We start from the raw sequence: 13,389 nt of genomic DNA, 5'->3' as shown, positions 1-13,389 counted from the left end.
AAAAAAAAAAAGAAAGAAATCTAAGACTTCTAATCATATATTCTTGAGACCCTGGGAGCATAAGTATATCAACCTCTGTTAATGTGAAATAAAGTTGTTTCATCTATGAATTTGGTTATATACATATATATAACCAATAATAACTATAACTTGTCCTTTTTGGTAAATAACTACTGAATTTAATTGAGACAGAAAAAGGCAGATGTGATGGAAAGAACACTGCCCTGGACACGTGGAGAAGGGCAAGCCCGTTTGGGTTTATCTGAGAGTGAGACCCCAGTCAAGACCACATTCAGAGACCGACTGGTTCCCAGTAATGGGCAGAGGCACCCTGGCAAGCTGCCAAATCTTAATTACCGTGACAACTGAACTTCGGTGCCAATTTACATTTCATAGCGTCTCTCACATGCATGTTGTGCTGAATGAGTCACGTGATAAAATGAAGACTGGAGTGCTACGTGCTGCAAGTAACCGGTAACATCCAGCCACCAGAAAGAACATCCCGTGTTTCTTCAGTCGGTGAGGAATCTGTCTCATGAGTTGTAGCATGTCTGGGGCAGGACAGTCAACGGCTCTTTTCAGTCACTAATCCTGGAATGAAGGTGACCACACGTGTGGATCTCTTCACGCACTCTGTAAGACACGGATATTCCATAGCTGTTAGTTGCAATTAAATTAATTAAAGACACTGTCTTCAGTGTCTTTAACTCATTCAGTTCCCTGAAGTGTAATAACCGTAAGTCTGTATTTGAAACTGTGTTGTGAACACAAAATGATTCATAACTACTGAATTTAATCATCACTGAGATCCCTTCCACCCAGAACATTCTGTCATTTAAAGACAACATATTCCAGTTTTCATGTCCATTAGAAACCAATCCTTGTATTTCAAAAGACTGAGATTGATCTTAAAAAAAATTTTTTTACCTTGATGAATTTAGAGCATCAAAAAAGTCTACCCTAAGAATAATTTTTGGCTGAGGATCTATAGCTTTCTCACTTGATCAAAAGAAGATTATGTTTTTTCCTCACTTTTTACTCCTGCCTTGTGTTTTTGTTCTTTGGAGACATGCCAACATACGTAAATAGCTATGTTAGACTACTAATATTAACACCCTTTTTGAAAAAAATGGTCTGTTATTTGAAAAAACACCTCACCAAAGAAGACGTAAGCAAACTAAAACTACCATGAGACACCACTGTACCCCTATTACAATGGCTAAAAATTTCAATCGATCATATCAATGTTGGCAATGACGCGGAAGAAGTACAAGTCTCACACACAGCTGGTGAGAACATAAACTAGTGCAACCACTCAGGAAAACATTTGGAAAGTTTCATAAAAGGTTAAACATATGCCTATCATTTGATCCAGCCATGCTTCTCCTAGGAATTTGTCCAAGAGAAATAGAGGTGTTTTTTTCTAAAGAACTCATACCCACATATTCCGAGCAAGTTTATTTGTAGTAATCGAGAGTTGGAGATAATCCAAATGTCCATCAGCCAGCAGATGAGCAAACAAGCTGTGGAATACCTCAGCGATGGGATAATCCTCAGCAACCAAAACAACGACTTTTGACACACACTACAACACGGATAGTTATAATTTAATTATGCCCAGTGTGTAGGGCAAAACTTGATTTATATACAATTCTAGACCATGCAAACTAATATTTAGTGACATAAAGCACATCATCGGTTGGGGGTCAGAGGAATGGAGTGGGGATCTTTATTTATTTACATTATCAAATAGAGCTGTTTGTGACCCTCCTTTATGATCCTTTGACACAGAGCGGGGCTTTAAAAATTTTTTTTAATGTTTTTTTAATTTATTCTTGAGAGAGAGGGAGACAGAGCATGAGCAGGAGAGGGGCAGAGAGAGAGGGAGACACAGAATCCGAAAGCAGGGTCCAGGCTCTGAACTATTAGCACAGAGCCTGATATGGGGCTTGAACTCACTTACCATGAGACCATGACCTGAGCCAAAGTCAGATGCTTACCCAAATGAACCACCCAGGTGCCCCATGCAGGGGGAATTTTTAAAAAGCACAAGAAAACTTTTGAGGGAGTGATGAAAACAGTCACTATCTTAATGGTGATGTTGGTTTCACGGGTACATACAAATGTCAAGACTTACAGAGTTCTATTCACTTTATTTTATGCAGTTTATTGCGTGCTAATTATACCTCCAAAGAGCCGGTTAAAAAAAGGAAGAGTCATTACCGCCAAGTGCTGTTGATAAGATGAAGTGAGTTAATACTGACATGTAGTAAAGCCCTCAGTAACTGTTAGCTGTTACTATTATTATTATCAGCAGCCAAATGGGGACCTTGACGTTCCCACCACACAGGATTAGGGACAGAACTGAGTGAGTCAGCGCCCTACAGGGATTCGGAGGGTACCATCAGCAGGTAGAGACAGTGGGGAGAGAGTGCTTGTTGTTATTGTAATTTTCTTCTTCACAACACTTATATAGCCCCTTCAGCTTCCAAGCACGTTGAGGGATCTTAGCTTGGTCTAGTTTCCCACTAGTCCCAGCAGGTAGGTCCAGACAGGGCAGAACATTACAGCTTCGTTACCGTAGGTGCCACTGACCGTCTTTGCTCCCAATCCCCGGTTTCTCCTTCTAATGAAAGAAGCAATGTCTGTTCCTCTTTGAAAGTACCTATTGCGGAGTCACTGTTCCCAGGTACCGTGAGATGCAGAAGTGTAAGCTCCTGTTCTGGTCTTAAGAAAATGCAGCCTCGGGGCGCCTGGGTGGCTCAGTCAATGAAATGCCTTGATTCCTCTTAGGTCATGATCTCGCAGTTCATGGGATCAAGCCCCACATCAGGATCTGTGCTGGCAACATGGAACATGCTGGGGATTCTCTCCCTTGCTCTCTGCCCCTCCCTCGCTCTCTTGCTCTCAAAATAAATAAATAAACTTCAAAAAAGAAAAGAAAAGGTAGCCTCACTGAGAAGATGTAGCATGTGGTTCAATATCATTAGCATTTACCAGTGCTTATCCCTCGCCAGGCACAAGGTACACATATTTCCTAAGTGTTTCTCACTTAATCCTCAGAACAACCCTGCACATAGGTATTAAGATCAGCATTATCATTACGATTATGATTTTACATGATGGGACATTAAAATGATCTTCAAACCATAATCCCAAAGTCTTTCTACTAGAAAGCTGGTACATTGGCTCTTACCAGTTTCTTCCCTGAGCTAAGAACTAGCAAGACCCCTCTTGTGAGCATCTACTGGTTAGCAGTAGGGTTCCCAGAGGCACGGGGAGAGAATTTCAGCGAATCCATTCCAAGTACTTTTGTCTACGCGAGGGGTGCTTGTGAGTCCTTGGTTTTGCCTTTTGGCGCCACTTAGATTGAATTTCGAATCCCTCAATGTCCTTCCATCCTTAGGTGGCTCTGATCGTTATTAAATGTTCATTTTGGTTTATCACTTCCTATTTATTTCAAGATGTTTAATGTTTAGGGTCTAATATAACCTAGGGGACAACTCAGGTGGTTAATCTCTCAAAGAGGATTATGGCAAGCCTCGGTGCTCCCAACCCTTGACCAGTAAGGAAAATATAAGGCTCTGCCTGGCCAGTGCCATGGAAAGTTCCATTCTGAAACATGCAACTTGGTAGATTAAAAAGTTTGTTTCAAACAAAAAGATTCTGCTCTGGCTTAAGGCCTTTCTTAACAAGAAATTACTCACCTTGGAGAGTTGCAATAATGTAGTATTTTCACCCGCATGGGTGACAGCGCCTTTCCTCAACTCTACAGTCTCATCTACAGGATGGGTGGATTCCGTCGAACACGGCTACTTCACAGGGATGTCATGAGAACCCAGTGTGATCATGCCTGTGGGAATGCGCCGAAAAAAGGGAAAGTAGGTTAGAAAACTCACATGGCATTATTGCTGATATAAAGATGATGTTTTCTTTGGTTTCAAGGTGAACAATCAACCCCACCTTCTACCTGTTGGAAGAAGACTGGCCATCTGGTTTTGGAGTGTGATTCCTTTAGGGATTTTAGCTTTAATTAATTAACTAAGTTTTAAGTTTTATTTTGTTTTTGAGAGAGAGAGCGTGAGCAGGGCAGGGGCAGAGAGGGAGGGGAACAGAAGACTGGAAGTGGGCTATGTGCTGGTAGCAGCAAGCTCAATGCAGGGCTCGAACCCACAAACCATGAGATCATGACCTGAGCCAAAGTCAGAAGCTCAACCAACTGAGCCACCCAGGTGCCCCTAGCTTTAATTTAAATATGATCTTAAGCAGGTGGTCAGAATTAATCTATTCATAGTTGTTTATATCCCTGCAAGGATGAAATGTGAAGGTGGCTCACACGTTCCACTTTCCTTTCCCTCTGGGGAATCATGGGTAAGAGGAGAGGATGGCACGAAGCCAAGTGCTATCGGAATCCAGATTTTAATTTAGATGGCTTGACACGTTAAATAAAACGTTCAGAAAAACCCCGTATTCTTGTGAGGACTCAGTTTTCTCTCTCAGTTTCAGCAAGAGAGCAGGTATGATGTTCCAAATTCCTAAAAATTCTAACCTTTCATCAGTTATTTGCCAGGTGACAATTACAGCAGCCATCAAAGAAGGGGGTCTCGCCTCTGTTTACAAACAGGGAAGCAGATAAAAAAGCTAAGCGATTGGGGCGCCTGGGGGGCTCAGTCAGTTGAGCATCCGGCTTTGGCTCAGGTCATACTCTCACGGTTCATGGGTTCAAGCCTGGCGTCAGGCTCTGTGCTGACACCTAGCTCAGAGCCTGGAGCCTGCTTCGGATTCTGTGTCTCCGTCTCTCTCTGACCCTCCTCTGCTCGCGCTGTCTCTCTCTGTCTCTCTCTCTAAAAAATAAATAAAAACATTTAAAAAAATAAAAAAAAAGCTAAGCGATTGGCCCGAAGTTCACATGGAACTGTCAGATGCCAAGGCCAAGTCTCCTTCTTCTGGTCTCTCTAGAAGGTGCACGTCAGCCCAGATGTCCTCACCTACCACGTGTCCACAGCCTCTCTCAAGCCATGGCTCTTGTTCACATGCGTCAAATCACTGCGCATTTTTAGAAATGCAAAACCACAGTGAGATACGCATTAAGATTGGTACGATGAACAAACAAGCAAACAGGAAATAACGAGTGTTGGTGAGGACCTGGAGAAATTGGATCCCTTTGCACCCTTTCGGTAAGAGTGTAAAATGGTACAGCCTCTACTGAAAACATGTAGAGGCCCCTCTTCAAAAAATCAAACTATATGTTCCAGCAATTCCACTCTGATGAATGTATACAGAAGAATGGAAAGCAGGATCTCGGAGAAATCATTGCACACCCCTGTTCGCTGCAGCAGTCTCCACAACAGCCAAAAGGCGGAAGTAACCGAAGTGTCCATCAGCAGAGGAGTAGATAAACAAAACGTGGTGTATCCATACAACTGAATATTATTCAGCCTTAAAAGCAACGAGAATTCTGACGCATGCTACAACATGGATAAACTTTGAGAACATTAGGCCAAATGAAACAAGCTAGACACAGAAGGACAAATACCATGTGATTCTACTTTATATGAGGTGCCCAAGTAGTCAAATGCATGGAGCCAGCCGGGGGGCTGGGAGGAGAGGTGAAAGCGAAGTTACTGCTTAATGGGAATCGAGCCTCAGTTCTGCGAGAGGAGTTCTGGAAGAGGATGGTGGTCGTGGCTGCAGAACCACGTCCTGTGCTGAATGTCACTGAACTGAACACTTAAACACGGCTAACATTGGGGCCCCCAGGTGGCTCAGTCGGTTAAGCGTCTTGGTTTTGGCTCAGGTCACGATCTCAGTTTGTCGGTTCAAGTCCCGATTTGGGATTCTCTCTCCCTCATTCTCTCTCTGCCCCTCCTCTGCACACACACACACACACACACACACACACACACACACTCTCTCTCTCTCTCTCTCTCTCTCTCTCTCTCAAAATAAATAAACATTTAAAAATTGGCTAATATGGTCATTTTATTGTATGTGTATTTTATCACAATTCAAAATAATTTTTTTTAAATGCTGGTGCCAGGGCCAGACCAGCGGAGCGAGGGCTCTCCGAGGGTGGGGTCAGGACTCTGGCATTTTGTAAAAGCTCTTTGGAGTTCTCCGGCGCACAGTGAGTGTTGAGAAGTTTCGCTCTGGAACCACGGACCCCCACCCAGGCCGTGCTCCTTGGAAACACTCATCTTCGAGACCAAAATGCCACTTGCTGGTGTAAGCCAAAATAAAAACGAAAATCACTGGCATCACCGCCTGTGAATATTCTCTTGAGCATATTCTTCTTGGAGAAAAGAAAAGAAGCTTCTGTCTTGGGTTTGCCGACAAGAAAGAGTCTTCTGTGTGCTTATTCTATTCTGAAACAAACCTCACTCTGAATTCTCTGACCCAGAGAAAAAAGCTCTGGTATCTGGAGAAAGCAAACGGATCCCAGGCTCCAATCAAGGGAAGAGTGCCTGGGGAATCAGAAGAACATTATGGTGGTGTATAAATTTCTGGTGAGGTTTCAGCCTGCAGCATTGTCCCGAATTCTATGCAAAACACCAGGGATGCTGGTGAATTGGAAGGTGACTTGGATAATCACGGGCCTCGGGCCTTACTGTGATGATGAAGTTAGAAAAAAAAAATAGGTTTACAGTGGGAGGAAGAGAGGAAATGAAGGAACAGGAGGTTTATGGCGTGTGCCAGAGGACGGCCGCGAGAGAGGGCTGCAAAGCATTGGAGAGGATGATGAGACACTTAAAGCAATTAAGTGTGCATTCCCTTCTGCAAAGAAGTGGCAAGGAATTTGGTTTAGGTCTGAGGGAGGGAAGGACCGATGGGGTGGTCTCGAGCCTTAAAGCCTTTTATCTTTGCTACCCGTGTGGGGGTGGGGAGTCTCATTCTCATGCTGGCCGCTGCTACCCTCCCAGTAAGCCTTGTTTGAGGCATTACTGCCCAGCAGAACTTTCTGCTCTGATGGAAATGTTTCAGGGCTGTGCGGGAGCCGGTTTTGACTGGCATGGTGGAGTTGTTTTATTTTCAGCAATGCTACGAGCTGGTTGTTAAGCATCACCATTGTTTAAAAATCAAATCCCATACACATATTAAATATTATATTAACAATAAGGGTAATAAATACCCCAAACTCATTACATCTTAGTTATTTTACTATTCTGTGTGCACCGAGGTTTGCGCTGTCCAGTATGGTAGCCACGAGCCACGCAGGCCCACGGAGTACTTGAAACTGACAAGTGTGACCCAAGAAGAGAATTTATCATTTTATTTAATTTAAATTAATTTACATTTAAATAGCCACCAGTGGCTAGTGGCTCCCATAACAGCGCCTGCGGGTCTGGGGTCCTTGCAGACAGCTCTGTATCTCACTGAGGACTGTTAGAGGAACTTTTATTTCAATGTTTGCAGGAGTATCTTCCGCTTTCATTTCAATGATTTTGGTTTTTATCATCACTTGGATCCGACCTCAGTTTCCTTGGGAGGGCAGTGAAGGAGTGGTAGACAGTGATGGAAACAGAGAATTCACTCTAAATCGAATGCTTGGTGCTCTGTGAGGTTGCTGACGCCGGCAGAAAAGGTTTTGGGCTTCCCATGAGTGGAAGCCGACGGACAGCATACCTGCCTGGTCCGGACAGGCATTTGGATGCTGGGTGAACCGGACAGGCATTTCTGGGCTCTCCTTAGAGTTTAGGAACAACACCAGACTCCTGAGAGGCAGGGTGGTGGGGAGGGGATTCCATCTGAGACCCTCTAGATCCAGAAGCGCCGCAGTGGGACTCAGTTAGCAAAGAAAGTGTGCTCGGCTGTCCCAGGCCAAGGTCAGCCCTGGCCAGACGGCTGGGAAGTGATGGACAATTAGCCCCTAAAGCTATTGCCTCCCTTGTGCTCAACCCATTTCCCGTCCCTTCCACCCCAGGTAGCTCCTACTTTAATTTCCCTGCAGGTTTCAGAAAGGATGCATTAAATTATAATCACTCGTTGTGTTGTGAGCAGCCTTTTGTGACCAATAATGACTGTAATGAGAGAAAAGAAAAAGGGAAAATGGGGTGATTGGAGCTCACCGGGTGTTTTTGCTGAGCTGTTCGTAAAGCAACACAGACAGACAATTGAGGCCCTTTTTTGCCCGTTAATTTGTATCTTTGTTTTCTTTTGTCGCTGAAAGGTGAGCCTGTTTATTAGGCATCTGCTAGACAACAGAGACCCTTTTACTTAACCTAAGGTGGGATCTCCGATCCGGGAGTCACGTGACTCTGCCTTCTGCAGCATTGCCTTGGCAATGTTGTTTATAAATGAGTCAGCTCTGTGCGCCGTGCTTATGTGATTAAGGAAAAACTGCATCTGGGACTCTTCCCATTAATCGTTTGACATCCTCATAAATCGTTTGCCCCCTCCTGCCTAGCCCCTGAGCTTCGGGCTCTTTGAAATCATCTGGACCACGAAAACGCCCCGAGGTAGTGATCTAATCCTAATACTCCCAAGGTCTAAAATCCTTAGTGGTCCCCTGCTATCCACGAGCAGCTAAAAGTGACCTTCGAGGACCTTTGTGAGGCTGACTTCACACAACTGTAATTAGATGGTAAGTTCTCTGAGAGCAGGACTCTGTCTTGTTCAGCTTTTTAGTCGTACGAGCCTGTAGCAAATAGCCTTGCACTTCCAGAAGAGTCTGTTGGACTGGACTGAATCTAAAGCAAACAAACAAAAACCAGAAATTTCAACCTTTTCATTAGGTGCTGTTTCATGGGTATGCAGACTTAAAGAAAATAAGAAAAGTTTGTAATTCTTCCTAGAGGAATCATTTTCAATTTTTTTCTACCTATTTGAGTGTGTGAGCAATCGGAGGAGAGGGACAGAGAGAGAGAGGGAGAGAGAATCTTCAGCAGGCTCCACACTCAGCACAGAGTTCAACTGCAGGCTCAAGCCAGTGACCTTGGGATCATGACCTGAACTGAAATCGAGTCAACTGATGAACCACCCAGGCGCCCATTTCCAGTTTTTTTAGAAAACAGAAACCTTTTGCATTTTTGATACCTGCTGTCAAAGGTTGTAGGTCATGAGACACCTGGGTGGCTCAGTCGGTTAGGTGTCCGACTTTGGCGCAGGTCACGATCGCACAGTTCATGAGTTCATGCCCCGCATCGGGCTCTGTGCTGACAGCTAGCTCAGAGCCTGGAGCCTGCTTCAGATTTTGTGTCTCCCTCTCTTTCTGCCCCTCCTCCACTCATGCTCTCTTTCTCTCTCTCTCTCAAAAATAAATAAATATTTTTTAAAGTTGTATGTCAGAAATTCTAGATCCTGGATCAAGCCTAGCCCAGGTTCCTTGAGGCACATCAGAGAACGCACTGATGCCGGCCAGAGGGATTCCTCTGTGAAAACTCACTTGGAGTGAGAACGAGAACCAGGCTGGAAGCCAGACAATCGGGTTCTATACCTGCTCAGCATTAACTGTTGGAGCTTAGATGAGTTATTTCCTGCCCTGCATCATGTTTTCTCCTCTGCCAAATGGAAACCAGGGGTCAAAGGTCACCAATGTTCCTCAGCTCTAACTCTAGTAGCCCATGATTTTCAAGGGCACCATAAACTTTTCCAAGGACAAAGAGACCCAGAATCCACTTTTTTCCATATTTTTGCCCATGGATCTTACATATCAAGGACTTTAGCACAAGTTCTGTTAGAGTCCATGCAACAGACATCTGTTGAATCTGAATCACGAAGGGTGATTCGTGTTATTGTTGACTCCGCTGACTTCTGGGTGGTCACCTGCTCTGTATCCTAGGCGTTCAAGCACCTTTGTGGAATGATAGTAGGGAAGTCGCTTAGATGAACCTCTTGTCAATCCTTTTTCCTCCCCAAAATGCAATCTAATGCTACTACCCTTTGGGGCTAATTTTGAGGAATGTGTGTCATTGCTTTTGCAGTAGTCACTGCGGTTCATCAACAAACACCCTTTTTAGAACTGGTGCGTGCATGCACACACACACACACACACACACACACACACACACACACACACCCCGCCCGGTCCTGGGAAGATCAGCTTCTGATGACCTACAGCTGTATCCACAGGGAATCACCTCACCCAAGGCCGAGCCCAGTGGTAGAATTCAACATGGTGGCAAATTCTTCGTTGCTCTTCCCGGTGGGAGGTGGAGGTAAATCCCACCACTCAGCCACCTTGAATAAACAGTCGCAGCCTCTGTGTCCTGAAACGGCTTCCTGGATCTACTCTGTAAGTCTTCCCTTCTTTAGCCTCCTGTCACAGTTGTTTAGGAAGCACCTAGAATATGATAGGTGCCATATAAATTCCTACCAGAGAGACCAGAGAGTGAATTGCCCTAAATCAGCCCTGCTGCCTTTAGGCAACAGATTGGTCTATTTTTCCTGCAATTTCACACCTGCCCATAATGTCAACAACTTAAGACTAGAAAAATTCCTCGATATAAAAATAAAATTGAAAATGGATGCTGTCTCTCCACTCAGATATTTTCCCCAAGGTTTTCAGAATGCATATTTGGTCCTTGCACAATGGAAAATAAATGTAATATATAAGCTTTTCATCTTAAATTGAGGGAGAGATGCTAGGAAAGTAAGTCATTCAAGAGTGATGGGAGCTGTGTCTGCCAGGGCCCACCAGGGCCTGGAGTCACCGGAACCACTCGTCTGTGAGGTGCGGGATTGCTCCGGGCACCTGTGAAAGTTCATTCATCCAAGGAACTAAATCCAAAGTGACAATTTCCATGGCGTTCTTCCACATTGACTGCCACTGCTCTCACTGCTACTGCACTCCATTTCACCTCGGATGAAAGTGACTTTAGTATAAATCCTGAGTTGGTGGGTCCCTTCTTTTCTCCCCGAGTTCGGGGCCAGCTGGCTCTTTGTTCAGAGATTACTGGAACTAATGTCAGCCGCACCCTCACTTCTCTTGACGATGGGAGAAGGGAAAACATGGGGCAGAATTCAGGGTGATCCCGACATCTATGAGGCCTTGGGTTCTTGCTCTCTGGGCACCCTTTTGTTCAAGGAGGTTGAGTTTCCGTAGCAGGCATCAAGAGTTGTGACCCCCAGAGGCCTCTGGGTGGCTCAGTCAGTTAAGCATCCGGCTCAGGCCATGATCTCAAGGGTTGGGGAGTTTGAGCCTCACGTTGGGCTCTGTACTGATTGTGCAGAGCCTATTTGGGATCCTCTCTCCCTCTCTCTCTGCCCACTCTTACTGCTCTCTCTCTCTCTCTCTTTTTCTCTCTCTCTGTCAAAATAAGGAAACTAAAAAGACAAGAGTCATGACTCCCCCAAATCCCATGACAGTGTGATGCTCTCGAAGGATCAGGAGTCTCTCCCCAAATATCTTTGAGAAGACACTTCCCACAAATGCAAGCTCACAGAAGCTCAAACTTAGGGTTTTCTAGTTCTTTTTTTGCGACCTCTCTGGGTCTACCTCGATTTACCTAAAAAGATGCTATGTATGTTTCAATGCCAAGATGATTTTTATTCTCTTGCATTGCTATAAATACATATATTCAATAAAGCAGTTTAGAGAAGGAATGGCCTGATAGAGCAAACAGATAAGAAATTTCAAAAAGGCCTGAGCTCAATGTCGCAGGCTCTCTGTCCTCTGTCCTCCTTAATCTCTTAATCCCACTTCTCTAGAAAATAAAGGAAGAGGCTGGAAGCAGGTCTTGGAGGTGGGAGAACCCAAATGTCTAGCAGAGGACCACACGCGTTTTTCTCCGGAAAAAGGAGGTCAGCAGCCTTGAGCAAACTAGCCCGGTCCCGGTAAGCCCCGGTTGGGATTACGCTTTGCAGCCTCTTCTGCAGCTCCCCTGGGGGGCACCACTTCCCACCTGTGCTCTGGGGTAGCTCCGTGGGGTTCTCAGAGAACAGAAAACTACCTTTCCAGGCTCTGAACACTCCAGGTGGCCTTGCTGCTCGGAGAAAGGTCAGAACAGGCAGCTGGGCGTCAGCTGGAACCTTGTGGAAAAGGCATGATCTCAGGGGCCACTCAGCCTCCTCGGTCAGAACCTGCATTTTTCACAAGTGCCCTCATTGAATCGTTCGCACATCAAAGTTTGAAAAGCACTGGAATATAGGATCCGTCCTTACCAGTTGCCATTACCTGCACTGTTGTCTCCACTCCTGTCCTGCCTGGTCTCTGCAGCTGGATGTTACCGTTGGTCTACATCATTACCTACGTGGAGTCCCCTGATGCCTCCCCACAGCCCATGCCTTAAGATTCAGCTGCAGTCTGGGGCACCTGGCTGGCTGGGTAGGTTAAGCTTCTGACTTTGACTCAGGTCATGATCTCACAATTCATGGGCTAGAGCCCCGAGCCCTGAGCCTCACATCAGATCCTGTGTCTCCCTTTCTGCCCCTCCCTTGCTCACACACTCTCTCTCTTTCTCAAAAATAAATAAACATTTTTATTAATTAATTAATTTTAGAAAAAGGACTCAGCTGAGGTCTCACTTATTTTAGGAAGCCCGCGGTAGCCTGTGCACAACTAATCTCCAGAGTGCACGTACACACAGCCAAGCTGGGTGAGCCCTGCATCCCCATGGTTCCGCACCGATGCCGGGGGCATGGCACTCTTCCTGGAACCATACTGTCTGACAGTGGTCTGGCTCTGACCTAAGACTCCGAAGGCCTGGAAGAGATGGTCGTAGGATCCACTCAGTGTAGCGTAGTGGTAAGCACGGACTCTGGGGTTGGCTCTCTGGCATCACAGCCCAGCTCTGCCACTCACTAGTTGTGCGACCTTGGACAAGTTACATAACCTCTCTGTGCTCCAGTTTCATCATCTGTCGAAAGGAATACTTTGAGGTATCTACTCAATGAGGTCGTTGTGAGGATGAAATTAGTTGCTATGCAATAGGTATTATGATATGGACATGTTTGCTATCATTTTTTGACTATTCAGGTTTGAACCCCCAGTGACTGCTGAGTGCTTGGCATAAAGTAGGTGCTCCATAAATAAAATATTGACTGATTAAATGTCTTGCAGTGCTTTTTTGGGTTTTATTTTATCTGGCCAGCCTAACCAAGTACCTCTGTGCTATCCATAGAGTTTGCTTATTAGCCCTATGTAATCAATGAGGAAGGGACCTGGAGGGGTCTTGCCAAAGACCTCACATCTAATTCAAAGTAGGGACAGGATGAGAGCCAGAGCTCTTTCTAGCTGATCACTTGCACAGGATTAATACTTCCAATGATCAATCTGTCTAATGGAAGCATAGTGAATTTTAAGAGTGGGCTTCTCGTCATGAAAACTTCTTTTCTTTTGAAAGTAGGCTCCATGCCCAAAGTGGGGCTTGAGCTCATGACCCTGAGATCAAGAATCGCATGCTCTACCCAACTGAGCCAGCCAGGTACTCCAAGTCATGAAAACTTTTATCT

At 45.1% G+C, this 13,389-nt stretch overlaps 1 long non-coding RNA gene across 1 annotated transcript; it reads right to left on the bottom strand.

Annotated features, from left to right (window-relative positions):
• Positions 1 to 162: 162 nt before the first annotated feature.
• Positions 163 to 12,245, bottom strand: LOC115290456. Its single transcript, XR_003908107.1, has 4 exons — positions 12,113 to 12,245; positions 8,545 to 8,687; positions 3,708 to 3,853; positions 163 to 633 (listed from the first exon to the last, which is right to left on the bottom strand). It is a non-coding gene; the product is annotated as an uncharacterized LOC115290456 (long non-coding RNA).
• Positions 12,246 to 13,389: the final 1,144 nt, after the last annotated feature.

This window comes from Suricata suricatta, chromosome 4, assembly GCF_006229205.1.
Source record: "Suricata suricatta isolate VVHF042 chromosome 4, meerkat_22Aug2017_6uvM2_HiC, whole genome shotgun sequence".
NCBI classification, from domain to species: domain Eukaryota; kingdom Metazoa; phylum Chordata; class Mammalia; order Carnivora; family Herpestidae; genus Suricata; species Suricata suricatta.
This window is presented reverse-complemented; position numbering and strand designations above follow the sequence as displayed.